Genomic DNA, 8,178 nt, shown 5'->3' with positions numbered 1-8,178 from the left:
ACTTCAGCTCAGCCTTGCCCTTTCAGGATCCTGAATGCCAAATTGGATTTTTCACTTCTTTCTATGAAGGAGACAGATTTTGGCCCTTGCTGAGGAGCCCTGTTCTGTATGATTTCCCTGTGTGTGAGCTTTGCTCACCAGGTTGAAAAGCACAGTTTCTGACGAGACTGAGGTCTCTGTGCTGCTTGGCTGAACTGGCTGAGAATCATGGGTAAAGTAGTTTGCTGAAAAATGTAATTCTGTCAAAGTCGACAAGGAATTTGAGGACAGATGTCAGAATCGCAGGATATCAGGGGCGTGCTGCCACTTTTACAGAGGGGCAAGGGAACTGACGTCAGGCCCAAGGCAAGGATAAGCTTCGGATAAGCGAGGAGTGGAGGAGGGTAAGTGAGGGATAGAGGAGCTGCCTGGTAAAATGAGGAGTGATTGACTGTTGCCTTGAGAAGACGGGGACGTTGAGATGGGAGAAGAGCTCACCAGAGGCAGGTCTTTGCAACCGGCTCGGGAACAGACAGTGATTCTCCTAGCTGGTCTACCAAACTGCATCAAAACATCTCCAACACAGCCTGGGGGTTGGTTTCATTTCATTCTGATTTTTTGATTTTGTTCCAAGTTGCGTTGTTTGTTTGGATTGTTTGACTTTTTTATTCTTTTCAAGTTTTTCCACTTAGTCTAGACATTTGGGGTTGAATTTCTTGGTAGTCTGCTCTATCTACTATGTTCAAAGATGCCTCATCTCCCTCTGTCTCTTCTGTTCCCTACCCTTAATGACTCAGTGAAAACTGGATCAACAAAGCGAATGTTTCATTATTGACTTTTTTTTTTACATGAAGCACATTGAAAATAGTAACACATGCCTGCCTTTTCTAAGCAAAATATTTTGGATATATTGGACACACTGAAACATACAGATTTTGATTCCAATGCTGTGCTTAGACATTCACAAGAAAGTCTCCACCTCTTTAAGTATTTGCATTCCCTGGTGGAAAAAACAAGGAAGTTTCCTTTTTTTCCTAATTTGAGGTAGAAAGACTTTAAAAGAATGAGCTTTTTTACATTTTTCTGTATTCTTCCACCAGCACTGCCTTTAGCATGTATCACATAAAGAGTATAGACTAATTTTCATCAATTTATGCTAACATGAAACTTCCTTGTTTTCTTGGCACGCAGTATGCAAGCCTAATTTGAGTAAATTCTTCAAGGAAATGTTGTTCTTCATTCTCTTCATTGTAAACATGCCAGTTGGCCTTTTTTTTTTTCCTGTTAAATAATTTTGCATAACGTTTAAAGGTAGGATTTCATCAGCATGGTAGTTGCACAGTTCCTGCCAGACAGACAGGTAGTAACAACCCACAGTGGGTCATTAAAATGATGAGGGTATTAAAAGCAGAGCAAAACACACATACTTCTCAATCTGGTAACCCTTCAGATAGAACTGAAGTAACAGAAAGAGCTAAGAAAAACATTTCAAAAAATAAAGGTATATTTTTTCAGTAACATTTATACACATAATCCTGATAGCTGCTTTGAAACTCACTACTTACTGTTTGTGAGAGCATCCAAACTACTGTAGAAATTCTGCATTTCTCCCAGTTTACACTGCCTGCTGCTTGGGACTGTCTTGCATGTGGCACTTGAGAAATGTTTTTAGCCTAAAATTTTCATTCATAAACTTTCACCACCATGTGCATTCTCTCTTCATTGTTATTATTCCCCTCATTAATAGCCTCTTCTGCACGTACTAGTAAGAGACAGCTTTTAAACAATTCCCTGAAATTTTGGGTTTCAGAAGGGGGAAATTATTTATGCAGCTGGCAGAAATTTTTCTACTTTCTAAACGAACAGCTTTAGGAAGTAAGAAATCACAGTGAGAAGAAAGCCTTGGGAAAAAAGTGTTTTACTGGAGCAACAGCAGAGCTGTAGAGGAACAATCCACCAGCCACTTCATTACCTTCCCACCAGTTTTATTTCCCCTTCTCAGTTTTTTCCTCACCCCGTGTCAACATCTCCTGCTTGTTCTGCTGGTGTGGATACTCAATGCCTCCTTCTGAGTGGCAGCATCAGGGGCTAACGGGGCTGAAGTGTGTTTTCCCGTATGGACTTCATTCAGAGACATCTAGGTGGGGTGTGTTTGTCACCCTGACTTGCTGCTGAAGTTGCAACAGGTACCCTGAAAATCTGCATTAAAATGTCATGAAAGCACAGATGGCTGCAGGTGGCAATTTCTTAAACTGCTGCTAACCTTCACTAATGACCTCTGCCAGTGCCTCTGGCATGTACTAATGCCATCGATTAAGGATATTGCTGAACTGGATTTAAGGCATTCTAGCTTGCCATGGATGATTTCATAAAAATACCTTTGGAAAGAGTCATTCACTCCAATCTTTTGGCCCAAGGAAACACCAATTGTATCCAAATCAACCACAACAGGCATTGCCTGTTCAAACCCTGATGACCAGGGCTTTATATCCTTCCTAGTGGATGTAGTTAGCGAACAACCTAAATCTGCTGTGCTGCAATTTTTACCTCATCCCCTGTGAATATGGAGAGCCCATTCCATGCCTCTTCAGTGATAAATTTTGGTGTGTTTGGAGGCTGTTGTCACACATTTCTACCTTAAACCAGCCCAATTTAATTCTCATCACTGACTTCTTAGCTCACATTTCCAAAGGTGTTGCCTGTGCCTTGCTTGACATGTAGTGCCCATCGGGCATCATGCTCCAGCTGAGGCCTCACCTCAAATAACATCAGTCTGAGTTTGTCCAGGTGTGATGAACATGCTCCTTGGTTGATCATCCTGACCATTAATGAGGATATTGAAACATCCTTCCAGCTTATATGTGAAGCAGGGCTTCCTCCTGACAGCATGTTGTTGGATCTGTAAGCTCCAGGAAATATTTCACCTGAAATGTCATTTCCTAGGAAAATACCACATCAGTGTCAAAAGCTTTAGTAAATCGACGTACATGGCATATACCCCATCCACAAGTCTGATTTCATAGAATCAGAATGGTTTGGGTTGGAAGGGACCTTAAACATCCCTGCCATGGGCAGGGACACCTTCCACTAGACCGGGTTACTGTCCAACCTGGCCTTGAACACTTCCAGGAAGGGGACATCCACAGCTTCTCGGGGCAACCCATTCCAGTGTCTCACCACCCTCACAGTAAAAAATTTCTTCCTTGCATCTAATCTAAATCTACCCTCTTTCAGTTTAAAACCATTATCCCTCATCCTATCACTATACTACCTGATAAAGAGTCCCTCCCCATCTTTCCTGTAGGCCCCCTTTAGGTACTGGAAGGCTGCTATAAGGTCTCCCTGGAGCCTTCTCTTCTCCAGGCTGAACAACCCCAACTCTCTCAGCCTGTTCTCATAAGGGAGGTGTTCCAGCCCCCTGATCATCTTCATGGCCCTCCTCTGGACCTGCTTGAGCAGGTCCATGTCCTTCTTATGTTGGGGGCCCTGGAGCTGGACACAGCACTCCAGGTTGGGGTCTCACGAGAGCAGAGTAGAGGGGGAGAATCACCTCCCTCAGTCTGCTGGCCACACTTCTCTTGATGTAGCCCAGGATGCAGTTGGCTTTCTGGTCTACGAGCACACGTTGCTGGCTCATAGTCAGTTTTTCATCTACTAATATCCCCAAGTCCTTCTCCTCAGGGCTGATCTCAATCCACTCATTACCCAGCCCATATTTGTGCTTGGGATTGCCCTGACCCATGGGCAGGACCTTGTACTTGGCCTTGTTGAGCTTCTCCAGCCTGTCAAGGTCCCTCTGGATGGCACATCCCTTCCCTCCAGCATGTTGACCGCACCATACAGCTTGGTGTCGTTGGCAAACTTGCTGAGGGTGCACTCAAACCCACTGTCCATGTTGCTGATAAAGATGTGAAACAGCACTGGTCCCAGTACCGACCCCTGAGGAACGCTACTCATCACCGGTCTCCACTTGGACATCGAGCTGTTGAGCACAACTCTTTGAGTGCGACTATCCAGGCAATTCCTTATCCACTGAGTGGTCCATCCATCAAATCCATGTCTCTCCAATTTAGAGGCAAGGATGTCATGCGGGACAGTGTCAAATGCTTTGCACAAGTCCGGGTAGATTATGTCAGTTGCTCTTCCATTATCCACCAACGCTGTAAAACCATCGTAGAAGGCCACCAGATTTTTCAGGCACAGTTTGCCCTTACTGAAGCCATGTTGGCTGTCACCAATCACCTCCTACTTTTCCATGTGCCTTAACATCATTTCCAGGATGATCTGTTCCATTATCTTGCCGGGCACAGAGGTGAGATAGACTGCCCTGTAGTTCCCCAGGTCTTCCTTTCTTCCCTTTTTAAAAATGGGGGTTATGTTTCCCCTTTTCCAGTCAGCAGGAACTTCACCAGACTGCCATGACTTCTCAGTTATGATGGAGAGTGGCTTAGCCACTTCATCCACCAGTTTCCTCAGGACCCCATAATGTTTGACATTATTTGTCCTTGAAAAAACTGTATTTGTTACACCCCTCACTGTTAGCTTCTAAGTACTTACAAATGGTTTATTGTTATTTTGGGAAGAATTGAAGTTTATGTAATGGATCAGTAATTCCTGAGTTCCTCCTTTTTCTCTTTTTTAAAGTTTCACTTCATAATACAAGAACTGAACAGGATGTATCTTCACCTCATTTTTACATATGAACCAAATAACTCTGATGGAGTTTTGCATTTGTGGTTACAGACTTTGGGAAGCCTGGCACAAACTTAAGTATCTGCTTCTTTGAATTCATTCAGACCTTGCAGATGCAAGTTTCTGACAAACATTTGTTCTAAAAGGGAAAGAAAAACAAATTGTAAAGCTTAAAGGTTACTAATGTGATACTTTAAAATCACATACAAATTATTAAATATATTACTTCTAAAATGCTCAGAATAAAAGTGAATGTTGTATTTAAACATTCTCTAAACTGCTAAAGGTTTATAATGGCAAAATTGAGGTGGGGGAAAAGAGCTTTGCCTCTCTCCTGATGCTTAAAAAGGAGAAAACAGGTGGCAAAATTATTTGTATGGAAAATGGAAGGAATTTAGCCCACCCAACAACTTGGCACTGAGATGAAGCCATTCCTTTTATCTTTTTGTGTTCTACTAAACACAGTATTTGGGAGCTTTCCAATTACAGCAGATCAATATATAAAATTTCTATTTTGGATGACTTTCTTCTTGCAGTCTATCACGGTATGTGTTCAAATAAAAATTAAATCTTTTTTCCAAAAAAAACCCCTGCTTAATAGAGGAAAGAGACAGACTTAACCCACCTGCGTTTTTATTGCTTGCACAAATGAAAGGAAGAAGTGACAAGATGTGTGCGAAGTGGTGGGGGAGTATAAATGCAGTCATGTGGTCATCCTGAATGAGTAAGATGGACTCGTGGCCATGGTCCTGAATCTTCTTTGAAGATGAGGTAGAGAATACTGAGCCAAATATTGTTGTCATAGCAAAAACCCCCTAGTTTTCACAAGAATTGGTGGATGCAGTGCTGAAAACTGGAGAGCATTTTTGTGGCCAAGCCAGTGAGGTATATATTTGCTTTTAAGCACACAGTTTGTCCCATTTATTTTACTTCCAGCACATGCTGAAATCACATACTCTCAGTGGGGAACCTTGCAAATTGACAGATTTGAGAAGAGAAATATTTGATCTATAGAGAAAGCATGAAAAGAAGGGAGATGGCTATGAGAATCAGAGCAGAGAATGAAGCATGTGTCTTTTTACTTTTCTAAGATGATACAATTTTCTGACAGTAGCAAATAAAATGTCAGTAACTCCACAAATACCAATATTAAGTAAAACTGATGCTTTTAGTAACTAAGCCAAGTATAACAAGATTAAATTATTCCTTACTATAATTCCTGTGATTCAAATTCAATTATCTCAGGGACAAATTGCTCCACAAAGTTTTGCACAGAGTCTATTAACTTACTTAACGTGGAGCTGAAATTCTGGCATTGCTCTAATAGTGTTCCCACATTACTTCCAAGGGATCCCATTTGATGGTTTGCATAGCTATTTTTACTTTTTAATAAAGAGAGGATGGCACATGACTTACCAGAAAAGAAAATACATTTTTGCTACTTTAACCTTGTTTAAGTTGTATTTCTAATTTAAAGAGTCTTAATCCATGAGACAGCCATAGCATATGGGAGAGCTCCAAATTAACATTGGTTAGACATAGCCAAGCCTAGTTTAGATAAATGAAAAAGTAAATAAAAGGGACATTTCTGCGTATTTTAGATTAATAAAGCTGAAGTGTACAGAAGTGAATATTATAAATACTTTTATTGAAGATGGTAAAGATAATATGTTCTGAACTTGACTGTCATCTTGTCATTTACCATGGAAGTCAAATGTGAATAATGTTTATCTTTTTTTATAAGGAAAAATATTGTATTGTCTTACTGAAGATTTGCACAGTTAAATTTTTGATATTTTTAGTACTACAACGAGGTGCAATGAACAAGTATGTATCACTACTAGGCCTTACAGGTGTAAGTAGTTTATTAATAGAACTTACCAATCTGCATTACTGCTGCCAAATAAAAACATATCCAGGCACGCATACTTCTCTCTTCTCCTTCATATTTTAGGACCAACCAAACGCTCGGGAATTTGGTTAGTCCTAAAATCTTACTTCACAAGGAGGTGAGGTAAGACCTGTCAGATTTTTCCTACAATAATGGAAATCTCTCGTCAATGGATGGAACAGGAAGTGTGCCTGCTGGTGGGTCCTGCCGGCCCTGTGCTGGTGGGGAAGGTGTGTTTGGCCTCCCTGTTTGCTGCGAGTGTGGTACCACTGGGATGATGCGCAGGGTGAGAGATGGGTCTGCTTGCTTGTATTATTGTGAATGGATCTGCTGGGCTGTGAAATACCCAAGGAGCTAATTCTTCCCTCACCAGGAAGGTTGGAACAAGGCAAAATGGTGACTAGCAAATACATTTTTGACCAGATGAATAACAAAAGGGTAAATTAAGGACAAAGTTTGGAGATGCTTTTTGCTTTATGTTTTTCTTCATTCATACAGTGTAGGAACAGGGATATGACTTACAACCAATCTTTTTTTCCTGTGTGAGGTTTGTGAAACTTAGAGGGGGTTACATGTTTGTGACCTGTGGGTGAAGCTATGTCAGGAGGAAAGGTCTGTGGTTTGAATGGAAAGGCACCAACCTGATGAACTCAAAAGAGACTGAGCAGTTCCTGGTCAACCAGATTTATGAGGCACTAGTTTCTAAGATGAAAGCATCTGAATCCCATGGAAACAAGCAGAGAAGGAATCAGAGACAAGCAGCCTTTAAGTGATAATATTTGCAGATGTCATGAAGACCAAGGGGATGGTAAATCATGAAAAGGGCAAATCATTGAAATAAATTATTTTGATTGGCTGGTGAGACAAACATAAGCAAATATATTTCTAAACAGCCAAATGCAAAGATGTGCACTTAAAGTCTGTAGGAAGCACTTATCTTTATGGGGAATTCTTTAGGGGATGCCTTGATTTTGAAAAGGTCTTAGGGGTCATGGTAATTAATCAGCTGTGTGAGATCTACAGCCAGAATCAAATGGTAAACCGGATTTATGAGTAGAATTGGATCTATGAACAGAAGAATTTCCGGTACTTGTAAGTGAGCAGTATTGCCTCTGTGTTTGGTACTGAGGTACACACAGTCGTGGTATCACATCTGGTGCTGTTGTCCACAGTCCAAGACAGATGATTATTGTTTAGGAAGGGTGCAAGGAAGATCCTGCAAAGCACCTGAAAGACCACAAAACATACTTTATAGTTAAAGACTCAAGGAGTATGTTCTGATTAACAAGAGAAGTTGAGAGACGACTTTTAATCAAAGCTTGGAGGTCCCAAAATAGGAAAGAGGTTAAGGGGGTTCTTCACTCTACATATGAGCTATCAGGAACTCTACATACTGTAAGTTTAAAATGAGGTCTAGAAAAAAAGACAGATTTTAAAGCAAGGATAAATAAATCATTGGAATAACATATGAAGGTTCATGGTTCAAAATTTTTAAACAAAAGACTGGGTGTTGTTTTAAAAGAAATTCTCATTCAGACTCAGGTGCATCTTATGACTTGCTCCACAGAGAACTAAATAATCAACCATCACTACTCTATGCATGAAAAATCTTCTAT

This window comes from Strix uralensis, chromosome 2, assembly GCF_047716275.1.
Source record: "Strix uralensis isolate ZFMK-TIS-50842 chromosome 2, bStrUra1, whole genome shotgun sequence".
Taxonomy (NCBI): Eukaryota; Metazoa; Chordata; class Aves; order Strigiformes; family Strigidae; genus Strix; species Strix uralensis.
Note: the sequence above shows the minus strand (reverse complement) of the source record.